Source organism: Micromys minutus, assembly GCF_963924665.1.
Source record: "Micromys minutus genome assembly, chromosome: 27".
NCBI classification, from domain to species: Eukaryota; Metazoa; Chordata; class Mammalia; order Rodentia; family Muridae; genus Micromys; species Micromys minutus.
This window is the reverse complement of record NC_137962.1, coordinates 40880549-40893746: the sequence shown is the minus strand read 5'-3', so window position 1 is coordinate 40893746 and position 13198 is coordinate 40880549. Positions and strand designations below refer to the sequence as shown.

The window sequence follows — 13198 nt, the reverse complement described above, 5'->3', positions numbered from 1 at the left end:
TTCACTAGCATTCTGGCTCCTGTGGTCTAAGAAAGAGTTTGTGCTGAGAGGTAGTGTGGAAAGGCTAGACTGTATGTGGTTCTTTTAGCAAAGGTGGGAGCAAGTGGACCCAATTCAAACATTCCACCCGAGACACAGTGCCCACATGTTTGAAATCCTGAGAAAACATATCCTACGATGCCCTCCAGTTTCTGTACCCGTTGTTCTGTCCACTTCTCCTGTGTGGCTAATTCACACACAGTGTTTCATGCATGGTGCAAGCACTTCTTTCTGGGCTGTTACTCACTCACAACAGACCTCTGCCTTCTCTCCTATCCCCACCTTGATATTTAACACTCCGAGCATTGTGCCCTATTATAATCACTTGCCTGCTGACCACTGACTAGGGGTCCTTTCCAGCAGGAACTCCGTGAGCACGTATGTAACCAGGTGAATGCCTAGTCCCATTCTTCTTCCTATGTCCAGTGACTACTTAAAACCTCTCACACTCTCCATGGGCATTTTTTTTTAAAGACATAAGAATTACAAGATTGTATATATAAATTTTGCTATTTTGAAAAACATCCGAAGTGATACTAAATATAGACTAGAACAAAACTCAGCAGAGGTAAACAGGAGACCGCAGAAAGGATGAAGTGTCTTAGACTAAAGGCTTTTAACTCAGAAAGACCCTGATAGCTATTTAAAAGGGGTAGTTGGCAAATCATATTTTCCCCTTGTAAGTTTTATTTTGGGGGCTAGATAGATAGCTCAGTGGTTTAAAAGCATTTCTTGTTTGCCAGAGGAACCAAGTTTGGTTGCTACCACCTATACTGAGTAGCTCACACTTATTTATTTGTTTGTTTGTTTATTTAATACATATAAGGACATTGTTGCTGTCTTCAGACACACCAGAAGGGAGGGCACTGCCACCATGTGGTTGCTGGGAATTGAACTCAGGACCTCTGGAAGAGCAGTCAGTGCTCTTAACCACTGAGCCATCTCTCCAGTCCCTCACAATTGTTTCTAACATCAGATCTAGGATCTGGCTTCTGCACAACATCAGACACAGGCATATACACATAAAAACAAAAACAAAAACAAAACCCTCCACCCCTTTATTTTTATTAGATGTGCCCATGCAGGTGACAGCATGTTGTTTGGAGACTTTCGATGAGCAGCAGCTCCAGCCCTCCCTCAGCCTTCAGGGGAGAGGTCCTAGGCAGGGGGCTACAGATGCTCAGAATACTCTTAGACTTAGGCAGCCCAACAAGCTACAGTGCACCCCACATCTGAAGCCCAGAAGAAGGAAGGGACAAGTGAGTTTGTTCTATGCAAACTGAACAAATGAGGAAAATGTGCCACAAAACAGTGCTATGCCAGCCTCTGATGGGGGAGGGAAGAAAGGGGAGGAGAGAGGGGCGAGTGAGGGAGTATACATATGCACAATTAGTAATAAAAATAAAATTTTTTTAAAGAATTAAGGAGTTAGAAATATCATTTAGCAGGTAGGAGTACTTGTTGGTCTTACAGAGGATCTGGGTTTGATTCACAACACCTAGCTGTTCACAATCTTTAAGTTCAGTTCCAGGGCATCTAATGGCCCTCTCTGGTCCTTGTAGGCACCGTACAAGTGGACAGACATACATGCAGGCAAAACATTCCTCCACACACATAAAAATACAGCTGGATGTGGTGGAACAGGCCTTTAACCCCAGCATTCAGTAAACAGAGGTTAGCAGATCTTTATGGGTTTCAGGCCGGCTTGTCTACATGGGGAGATCCAGGACAGTCAAGGCTGCACAGTAAGACCCAGTCTCCAAACAAAACAAAACCACCAACAGACAATAGCAACAACAATAAAGTAGGAGTAAAATTAAATTCTCTAAGCATGTAGATCTGGTTCTTTGGAGAGGAACAACTGTTTATTGACCTTCCAGGCCAAAGAAAGAAGGTAGCAAAGAAGGCCGGGGAAGTGTCAAGTAGCTAGCCACCCATACAAACAGAACTGTTGGCTGAGTTCCACCTTCAGTTGATGCTGGGTGCCCTGTCTTCACGTTAGCGCCTCCTCCTTTTTAACCTATCATGTTTTCATCTGCATTAATTTTCCGGAACTCTGTTCACCTTATCATCTATGTCACTCCCCACTGCTGTTATGAGCAGTTCTTCCACTGATTTACACTTTTCATTCTGCTGTATTACTCGTGGATCTTACAACAGTTGGGAGGCAACGGAAAACATCCTAACCCAGAAGTTAGCCTCGAATTATTCATGATAATCACAGCTTTAAGCAAATTTTCAAATCTAAACCTGTATGTGAGAAAAATTGGTTCCCTAAAAACAAATTGGAGCTTCAAAGGAAATGGAATAGTGTTTACTACAATTCCTAAGACAGCCCTTGTACTTAAGCGTCAAGAAATTAGGCAAATGGGCAGGGAGATGGCTAGTGGGGAAAAGCACTTGCTGTGCAAATGAGTTCAGATCAGTTTACAGAATCCATGTAAACAGACCCAGGGATGTGTGTCTGTCTCCTTAGTGTTTCTACAAGTGACCTGGGAGGTGGACACAGGGGATCCTGTGAACCAGCTGGCCTGGTACGATGCATACACAGCTCAGCGACAAACATCAAGAGAGACCCTGCCTCACACAGGGAGAAGGTGAGCAGTGAGACTGCCTCTGTCCTCCACACAAACAAACATGCACACTCATACCCATGTGAACACATACCCACAACATAAATAAGTATTCAAAGATGAAATTAGCTACAGTGAGTCTGTGGAAAGCAAAGCAACTCAGGAGCAGAAATAAGTGCATTCTGTGCTTTGCAGTCCTAATGCCCCAAACAATACACTGTTATTCTAAACTTTGACAGTCGTAAAAGATTTCCAAGTATCTAAGCACTCTCAGAAAACAAGAGAAATTTAAGTACTTGCTGATTAGAAACTTTCCACCTTAACAAATGCAATAGTGGCCTAGACAAGAACGAAGTCCAAAGAAGAAAATTATTTCTGTTGCCTCATCGATCAATGTATCAATAGGTATGTCATGGACTCTGATCCTGCAGTCAGGAACAGCCAAGAAATATAAACCAGTGATTATAAGATTGAATCCTTGTTCACAGACAAATCAGTAAAGAAACCACCAGCAGGCTGCTTCCCCTGAGCAGGGCAGACTGTGTCTGAGGAAAGGAGGACATGTGGATGAGAGAGCAGGGAGTGGTTAACACCGGAACCAGCCACGGATTCAATGCATCCAAGACATAAAACACACCCAGATTTTTCTCTACATTTTCTGTGACAATCAAGTAAATGCTCAATTTTAGAAGGTGGTAGTAGTGTGCACACTGTTTCTTCTCCTTACCTGAATTTAATTATCCATATCAAAACTGTACAGTTACTACTCAAAAATTAAAATTCGGTTGGAGATGTAGGTTGTTGGGTGGAATCCTGGCCTAGCATGTGCAAGGCTCTGAGTTTGAATCCCCCCTGTACCACAGGGGCTGGATGAGCGGCGGCTCAGCGGTTCAGAGCACTGACGTCCTCTCCAGAGGACCGGGTTCAGTTCCCAGCTCACAGTGCTTCTAACCATCTGTAACTCTAGTTCTAGGGGATCATCCCGCACTGTACACACAATCTCAGACATATGTGCAGACAAAGCAGTCATACACATAAAATAAATGAAACTAAGAAAAACGGAAAGACACATACACAAGAGTAACACACAAGTTTAACACTTCTCCCTTTCAGAAGAAAGGAGCAAGAATACCTCCCAGAAACTTGGATCACTGCTGGTCAACCATGTGTTAGGCAGCAGGACACAAACAAAGGAACACGAGTTCTGGCTTCAGTCCTGCCTTTAACATGTGCCTGAGCAACCCACAGCCTCTCTGGAATGTGCTCTGATTTTTAAATGAATTTCACTTGGGATTTAACAGTCTGTAGTTCTGTGATAAGGGGTCTTACTGGGGGGTGGGGGGGTCAAGTTTTTAGAAAAAGAAGAAATGTGTTTGGTATATTATCATGTAAACGCAAGCATTTTCTTCTGTAAGAGAGTTAGCAAAATGTTATTAAACAGTTTATTTGTTCCCCAGCTCAAATCTAGCTACAAGCTATTGCAGAGAGGCAATAAAGTCAGTCCTCCACACCTGCAGGCACATCCATTTCCAACATGTAGGAAAAGACGAGCCAGTTAAAGATGCACAGACCTTTCCCTTATCATTATTCGCCAGAGTCAAGGATAGCGAGGGCTCACAGCATTTACACCGCTTCGGGGATTATAACCCAGGGCTAGTTTGATGGCATGCATAGGTTTTACATAAACACCTACAGGGGTGGAACCAAGTCTTTGGAGGCAGCCAGGTGGTGTAGCATTTTTAGACTTTCTAGCACATTGTACAGTGCTGTCCATATGAATTACTACACCCTAAGACTCTTAAACCACTGTGCTGATACAAAATATCAAGAAATAGTTAGATGGAGGACATCTACATTTATCACAGAAGAACTTAAGGCTTCCATAAAAGTAACACATTTCTCAAAATATTGGATAAAATGGCTTAAAGACATTTAGTAAAGTAAGAAAAAAAACTCCTGCTAAGCAAGCTAAATAACAAAGCCTAGATTATTGTTTGGAGAAAGGTCTCACATAGCCTACCCTAGCCTCCAATTCTCCACATATACCAGGGTGACACTGAGTTCCTGATTCTCCTGGCCTCCATTTCCCAAGTGCTAACTTTACAGGTCTGTACACCATACCATTTTATGTGCACTGGGGATCAAATTCAGGATTTCATGCAGACTAAGCAAGCACTCTACTGACCGAGCCACAGTCCAGCCCATGATCTATATTCTGCATGTTATACATGACATAATGCGGGACCACAGTGAAAGGAGGACAGCAAGACACTGGAGGGACAAAGTCAGACACTGGGACCTTGGATAAGTCCTGTAATCCCTCAATGCTTCAAGATCTTCATCTGTAAGATAGAAAAAGGGATCACTGCCTATCAACATACATGTAAGCACCTAGATGAGGTATACATAAAACATCATCAAAAACAAAACAAGTCAGGCAGTCACTATCACTGTGATTTAAGATAAGACCATACAGTCTAAAACACAAGCCAGTCACCAAGCTAGAATCTTAAAAATTCTGTGTTCTTTTCCCCATAAACACTGACATCAATAGAAACCTAAGGGAAAGGGGAACCCTATTCTTCTTCAGTACAGACATAAGATGCAGTTACAGATCTAATGCTTCGCTGGATTACTGCTGTGCTTGCATCTTAGGGATTCTCTCTTTATGCTCCTTGAAATTATTGTTCAACTGATTTCCATGCATTAGCTAAGAACACATTTAAATGAGACACTACTTTATTTTTATTTAAAAATACTCTCTTTTGTTTCCAGTCTTGTTACCTCAACGCCAAATAGATTCAAATATAAAAAAACAAGAACATTTGAAGAACTATATACAGTAGGCAAAGTGGGGTGGGGGGTGGGGGTGGGAGGATGGGGGTGGGTGGGGGTGAGGATGATCCTTCAGATAAGGATGGCAGGAAGGTGGGCTGCTCAGCTGCCCTGCTTGCTGCCAGGAAGTGAGAACAGGACAAGAAGAGCCTTGGGGAGCCAGACCTATTAGAGGTCACTATAGGTGTCCTGAGGAAGCTAAGGCTATCCAGAGACTCAAAGACCACATGTCCTAACCATTGGCTGCCACTTTCATAAGTAGAATAAGAGGCTAGGGAAATAAACACCTGAAAGAAACCCAGAGAACAGGTCTAGGGAACTGAGGTGCCACGGAAAGGCCCTGTTCTTTCTTGGCCAATGCATCAGTTAGAAATTCCCTGTTTTGCTCTGTAGCAGGGACAATCTGTCAGAGACTAAACACAGCTCTAGTCATGTCTAACAACACTTTAAAACAAGACCAAGAGGGTTGTGTTACTTGCAAGAGACAGAGCTATGTGAAGCTAAAAAATAAAGTTTGAGTATTTATAAAATTAAAAACAACACCCATAAGGTAAATTAACTATGTGTGGAATCTAACTTTTAAAAAGTTCACAGGCATGTAAAGAAACAGGAAAACACAAGCATGTCATACTGAGACCAGATCTAGAACCAAAACATATCTAGGGTTAGCAGTGAAGGGAGTGAAGGCATCCCTATGTTTAAGATGTGAAAACAGCACTGGAAGGTGAGATGAGAGGCACAAAAAAGATCCACGTCACAATTCTAGATGTGGAGACTGACTAATGCCAACCAGGCTCTGCACAGCAGAAAGATCAGTCAGTGCACACGACATCATAGGAAGAACTGTAAAAATAAACATAAGGGGGAAACTCACAAACACCCCCCAAGAACAGTGAGCCCTGAAAATAACGAGAAGTGATATGGAACATATTTTGGCAGCTTCTTAAAAGTACTAGACAAAGGCTGTAACTCTAAGGCACTTTGAACAGTGGGAAGAAGCTGGCTATACAGCCTGTCACATTCACACCCTTACCCTGGGCTGCCACCCCTCAGGCTTCTCTCATGCTTTTTCCTTCCTCCCTCCTTGCTGACATCTGGGAGTTGAAGGGCCTATCCCACGGAATCCCAGGCTACCCTGGAATATACTCAGCAAACACCTACAGCTCCAGGGCCCACACACAGCAGCACATCTAGCTGTCTTCTAGCTAAATAAGCATCAACATGTGAGTGAGTCAGAGCTGGTGATGAACACCCTGGAAGAGTCTGGCATGACAGAAGAAGCAGACAATATATCCCAGCTATAGAATATGTCAGCAGAGTGGCTTGCTGGAGGGACACAGCATACCTGTATTAGCCAAGCTTTCTAAAGGGAGGGGGCTTTACTGTGATTCTTGAATAACAAAAGAAAAATGGAGGGGAAAGAAACATTGTGGGTTAAAATGATGATATGGTTAAAGGTCTTCACGGCCTCTTCTTTCACAATTGTTATTGCACACATATATGTATACACGTTCTTAGTAGCCTACTTGACTGCCTATTTGACTGTTAGTTGTATGTATGTTCTTCGGTCTGACCAGTTGGTGTACTCTTCCCCAGGAAGAGCTTTCCTGCTCCCAGCTTTCCTCTTTGTGTAGGGGTGAGGTCTTGTGAGTTTCTCCCTGTCCACTTTGACATGTCCCCTGGTATCATCCTTGTTTAGTTCATATTTGGGCACTCATGTTGGTGAGGCTTTAAAGGGTTTTCTTTTAAAGAGAGAGTCAAAGTGGACTGTTAAACTGCTTAGAACTATGCCACTATGATCAATTGACACAGGAAAACCCAACCAATGCTAAGAACATAGCAGGGACTCATTTTTCTCAGGTCATCAAGCTGAGGTCCAATGCCTGACCCACCTAGCTTTACAGCACAAGTATGGTGCTTTGAATGAGAATCACCTCCCCGGCTCATACATCTGAATACTTAGTCCCAGTTGATGGTGTGGCCTTATTGGAGGAGGTGTATCACTGAGCGTTGGCTATGAGTTTTCAAAAGCCTAGGATATTCCCAGTTAACTCTCACTGGCTCATGGTTGTCTCTCAAGACGTGAGCCTTCAGGCATTATTCCAGCACCATGCTTCGCTGCCTGCATGCTGTCAAGCTCTCCACTATGACGGACATAGATGCAGATTCTGATTCTGTAAGTTGCCTTGGTTATGGTGTCTTAGCACAGCATTAGAAAAATAACTAAGACAACAAGCAAACTTTTATCTTTATAAATAGCTGAAAACAGTCTAAATGAATAACATTTTGCAACATGAAAATGACATAAAATTCCAATTTTATTGTTCGTCAAGTATTATTGAACACAGACATTCTTCAAGTGTTGCCTATGATTTCCTCGGTGCTTTAGCAAAAGAGCTAAACAGGTGAAACCCTGAGAGAGGCCTACAAAGCTAAAGATGATTACTAAACATGCCAGGAAGTTTATGGGTCAAGTTAAGAATCTTTCAAAATTGGATTTCCTTTGCGTAAGTATCAGAGTGTCTCTTTACAATGCCTTGTAAGAAAAGCCATCAAGACGGCTCAGCAGGTGAAGGTGCTGACCTCAGTTTGATGAGCACACCACCATGGTGGAAGGAGACAACCAACTCTTCAAGTGCTCTTCCACTTCCACCCATGTGTCATGGTATGCAAGTGCCCACAGATAGGTGTATGCACACACATAGACACAATTAACCAATTAATATTCTCCATTACCTATTCAGGAGTTGAGGCAGGGCTCAGAGGCTAAATAACAAATAGGTTCTTGCTAGTAGAGTGGTGGCATGCTATAAAACAGAACAGAAAAATAATATAAAAAAGAGAGAAGACTACAGAGAGAATAAGCAGAAGTGCCTTCAGTGATTTCTTTTTTGTAAAAAAAATAATGAAAACTTAACTCAGATGCCTGGAGAGGAGAGGAAAGGAGGGGGGGGGGGAGAGGAGGGGAAGGGAGGGGAGAGAAGGGGAGGGAAGAGAGAGAAGGAAGGAGGGATAGCAATAGCTAAAGCAGGCTCAGGTTACACTAAGGAAATCATGTCTACTTTCCAGCCACCAGCATGGAGGTGGAAGCAACAGCTTAGAGGCCAGTGATAATATCAAACAGCATAGAAATCTGGAATTAGTAGCTCTCAGGGCGAAGTCTCTCTGTATTCAAGACTTATTAGGTTGCCTGACCTTTAGAATCTCAATGTTTCATGCAAAAAGGAGGTAGAAGGGTGAGAAACAGACATACAACTACCTTAACATGTATGGTGTGTGTGTGTGTGTGTGTGTGTGTGTGTGTGGTAACTAACTACTCAAAAGGTGATTGGCAAGTAATTACAATTTACATCTATAAATGTCCTTTGTATATATCAGTACAGAGTAGGTATGTAAAATGAAGTTATTTTAATGATGGTCTACTGGTGGTCTTAAGAACAAGAATACTGAACCTAAACTCTTTGGATTTACTCAGATTTCTGAGTTGCCAAATTCAATGATTTAATTTAGGTGCTGATACTGGTGCTTGATAATAACATCACACACTTGAATAAAGGACTCGCTGCTAAGATGACTAACTGCTCTAGACAAAAGAGAAGGTCTTTACTTCTGAGGTTCCTGACCTCATGGAACTTAGAAGATGAGGAGAGAGACAGTAAGCACTAAGACCAGTAGCAAGAGGATGGAAGGATGGGTGGAGAGCAAGAAGGGGGCGGGCAGAGAGTGCTAGCTTTGATGGGAGTGTGCAGAGAAAGCCTGGTGGCTTAGGTGGGAAGAACTCAGCAGGGAGGCAAGAGGAAAGGCCTGGCAGGGGTGTGAGGTGTTTCAAGGAAATAGCCATGGGTCAGTGCAATCAGAGTGGAATCTGGGTGACAGAGATGAGGCTGGACAAACAGGTTCCTGACCAGGTAGGGCCTTGAGGGATTGGAATGGACACGTGATTTTACTTGGGAGTCTGGAAGGCTTAAACTCAAAATTGACAAACTACTACCACTTTAGGTGAGTAACGCTTGGCAGTGTCCCCTAAGGAATTAATTATGTGACTCCAAGGTTTCCTGAACTTACTCATTCTAAAAGTAATGAAGAAACTCAAGTCTGGAAATGGAATGATGTGCCTCAGTGGAAGGCCGCAGCATTTGACTGCCTAGAAGCTGAGCATCTGAGTTCAAGGATGAAGATGCTGCCATCCAAACAACAGAGTTTTCCCTAGAAAGAGCACAACTGTGCGGCAGTAACGGGCAAGGAAAAAACTGACAGTGATTTTAGAATGTCAGGGGACACTGAGAGAGGACATGTGGCTCTACCATCAAGCATGTGCTGCAGATCCTTGAGACTGAGGTCAGTGGAAGGAAGGCCTGGCATAGGACTGATCCTGGTGATTTCCCATGAGACAACCTAAAGAAAGGTATCATGAGAGGTTACAAGCTGAACCACAAGTCAGAGATGAGACTGTTCCCAATAGCTAGCTATCTATACAGATTTGACTTTGCAATTTCTTCAGGGAAGAACAAAAACACTGAGAAGGAGGAGGGCTGTCATTACCTTTCAGCATAAAGCTGTCATCTAGCAATGCAAGCTTCAACAGGAATCTCAAACACCAAGCTAGGAGGTATGGGATGGAGCCCAACACATTTACAGCATTACAAACACTCAGTTCTAACATCCCCATTTATGGACTTCTGAATATCTTCCAGGAAAGATAAATAATTTTTAGAATAGTGATACTTTTTAATAGTCAGTCTTGGTCTTAGTAAGGAAATAGTTAAAAAAATGAAGAAATGGACTTAGATGCTTTCTGAAGAATTCAGAAAGAAAGTCACTGGAAAAAGTAAGGCCGTTTCTTTTTCTTTTCGGTTCATTGTAAAGGAACATAAAATTAGCCTCCAACCCACACCCCCGCCTATCCCCAAACTTCCCCAGAATCCTGTGCAGCCCATAGAAAATGGAAAGTGTGCCAAAACAAACAGTGTGGGCTCCACTCTGGTGGGGGAGCAAAGCTGTGTGGAAAGGAGCAGAAGAGAATGGAATCACTTCAGATGGAGGCCACAAAATGGAAACTCATCGAAGAGCAGGAATTCCAGATTCATAGAAATGGGATGTGCTTTGAAAATTCACAGATCAGATTCCCAACACCAGTGCTTTTCAGAAAGCACAAACCAAAAGGGGAGGGGAAATTGAAACAAAGCAAACATACCTGCTGTCATATCTGCCTCTAATTAAAGCATAAAATACCCACTCCCACTCCTCTCCAACTACCCAGGAACTGAGAGGGCACAGCTCAGGTAAAAGACTTCACAGTCTCCAGCTACAAAGGGGAGATAGCAGACAATGGAGCTGGTGATTCATTACAAAAGAATACACTCCAGAGGCCTGCTGCCTGCAGCCTCTCCGCTCATAGCACTATTTAAAGGAACAGCAACCTTCTTCCCAGCCTCCTATATTCCTAACACCTTCTCTCCTGGTTCTGATGGAAAACAGATTTTGAAGAAAATGCCAGCAAAGCACTGAACTGTCCAAGAAAGGGAGGGCCTGTGTTCCAAGAGCTGGCAGCCTCACCCTGCTGTAGAGTCAAGCAAGCATCTGCTTTCAGGTTGTAATGTACGCTCCTTTATTGTAAGAGTTTGTGTCTTGCTAAGTGGTTTTTAAATTAATTAGGTAAAAGTCATTTTCAACTTTGTTTTCTAGTTTACACATATTAGGAGAATGATTTTCCTTTTTCCCCACTGTGCTTATCTATAGACAGGACAAACACTATCTTTGAGAATGTGAATCAAGTTAGACTTCCACAAAAAACTTCTGTAACATGAACATGAATATGAGATGAGAGTATTATTTAAAGTGTCACATAAGCAAGTCTGGCTACTAATATATGAAAAATTTGCCATTAAAATTTAATCCATAAAATTAAAAAGCCAGGTTGTCTTTATTGTCAATAATAAAGCAGTTTGCTAATACAATGAGAAAGCCATATAAAATTAGAGTACAAGTAATAGCTAAGCTCGGATGTGCACACGCCAATCTAATAACAAATGATGAAGATGACTTCTACCACCCAGTGATGAAGCCAAGGGACAGTGAGCCATGGTGTGATGTGAGCAATGCCATTCGGGTCACTTTTTCATATTGTAGCGAGTAACAAGCCATTATCACTCCAACAGCTACCCCTGACCAGCAATTTATTATACTGAAAATGCTTAGATGATAGGGCATTATCAAGTGTTTGGCTTAATGTCTGGCTCAAAATGTACAAACCTATACAATAAAGCGGAAAAACAAACCATAGGACAGACCAGAGACTTGATCCTATTTAAAACTATGCCCTTTGAGTTTGTTTTCTAGATTAAAAACAACTACCATTACTTTCAGGTAGATGGTGCAGACACTGTAACAAACATCACAATTCTGAATCCCACAGATCTCTTTTCAGTTCTATGGATTCAGCATGAGAAAATAAGGTGTCTTTCCTTCAGCTCTTAGTACATCTGAAAAAGCACAAAGATTAAATTTATTTAGAATCTTTAACCACTAAAAAGTCTCTTTCCAGGTTCTACTTGTTTCTCCAACCTCCCCTGATCCCTGATGATCAGAACACAATACAAAGTATAAGCAAGCAAGCACATTTTACTTGTCACACTTCAACTTTCCTAAAACCAAAGGGCAATGTTCCACAAGGCTACACAGTCAGATTTTAAGAGTTCTTGTTTAGATAAGTCCTTCAGTAATTTAAAAATCCATGTGAGAGCTGCGGGCTGCCGGCTAACACTGCCCCATGGTGGAGATGCGATGTGGACCCAAGGTGAAGTGAGTAGCATCTCACAGGCACCAGAACGGAGACCTGGGGTTTTTCCCCCTAGGGGAATCCTGAAGAAATGAAATGCTACTCTAAAACTATCAATTAGATTCTACAAAGGAATTAGAAGTATTAAAAAATATTAAGAGTTTCTCCACTTTCCAAAGGAGGAACTTCTTGACAATTCCTTAACTCAGATTTGGAGAACGCCTTCCTTGGAAGAATTTATCTTTTGAAATTTCCCTCTTCTCTGGGTCAGGATGGACTGATTCATCTCGACAGGTTTCCCTCCTTCCAAACAGCACTGAAGGGCATTATATAACATTTAACTAAACAGTGCTCCAGCACCAAAGGCGATGCCTCTGTCTGATAGCTTGCTGCCTCTCGCCCTCCGGTGGTGGCTCACTGAGGAAAAGGGGAGAGAATACAAAAAGGGGCAACCTCCTTAAAAGGAAAGCACTGTCCAGTGAGGGAAGCGCGAGGCGAACTGATCCCAAGTCCAGACCAAAGGGTTCGAAAGTCTATCTTGGAAAAAGACCTTCTGATAAGTCTCAGCCTCACCACTTTCTCCCAAGCCACAGATTTGGGGGGGGGGGGCGATGGGGGTGGGTAAAGGAGCATACAGTAGGGTGGCAACTAAATAGCCCTGCCAGGATCGGAAGAACATTCACCTTTCCATCCGCCGGGAATGACTTGCTAAAATGCAGTGCAGGCTCTGCTTGACACAACCAGCGAGGCAGAGAGAAGGGGGTGGGGAGAGAAGACAGATGAAGATCTTCCATTTCCTACTCCATCTCCTTCAAACGTCTTTTAAATCGGGCAATCGTCACTTACTTGTACATATTTATTCTATCAGGGAAAGCAGTACCTGCCTCTGCTACACCAAGATGCTCCAAGGGTTCCTATGGAAAACATCCTTTGACAACGACAAAGCCACAGAAATGAAACATTCTTTCCTAGC

At 42.7% G+C, this 13198-nt stretch overlaps 1 protein-coding gene across 22 annotated transcripts in view; it reads right to left on the bottom strand.

Moving 5' to 3' along the window:
- The window catches only part of RBFOX2 (RNA binding fox-1 homolog 2), a 229559-nt gene that overhangs the window by 59451 nt on the left and 156910 nt on the right, over window positions 1-13198 (bottom strand). The window lies entirely within an intron of this gene.